Source organism: Acanthisitta chloris, unplaced genomic scaffold (assembly GCF_000695815.1).
Source record: "Acanthisitta chloris isolate BGI_N310 unplaced genomic scaffold, ASM69581v1 scaffold28143, whole genome shotgun sequence".
Lineage (NCBI taxonomy): Eukaryota > Metazoa > Chordata > Aves > Passeriformes > Acanthisittidae > Acanthisitta > Acanthisitta chloris.
In genome coordinates this window covers 3,370-3,871 of record NW_008665825.1, presented here as the reverse complement: position 1 = coordinate 3,871, position 502 = coordinate 3,370, and positions in this window count along the sequence as shown.

Genomic DNA, 502 nt, shown 5'->3' with positions numbered 1-502 from the left:
TTGTACTGTACCGCTGCAGGGTCGTGGTGGGAAGCAGTGCTTCTCCTCCTGCCCCACTGCCCTGTGCTCACACGAGGGGCTGCTGCAGCACAAGCCCTCGGGGGTACCTGGGGTTGAGCATCACACTCACTGCTCATGCTGCCGGTGACCACGGCTCAGCCTGCACCATCCCCGGGTACCTCTCCTTTGGTTCTGCACAAGGCCCTGGCATAATGTTACCTCTGACGTGGTCAATCAGTGCTGACAGCATCTGACAGGCTCAGTCTGCCAAAATATCGACTGGCCCAACAGATTTTCCCAGTCGACTCCTATTCCGACTGTCTTCCCGATTTCCTCTCCCTCCTTCAGCGCAGCTAGCCCGCAGTCACCATCAGAAAAATGACACAGACGTTGTCTGGGCAGTCAGCTCGCATCAGGAGCACGGGTCTCATCAAATCCTGTTTGCTGACATTCAATCACTTGTCACCGAGCAGGCACCAGGCAGTCATATGTCACCGTCACA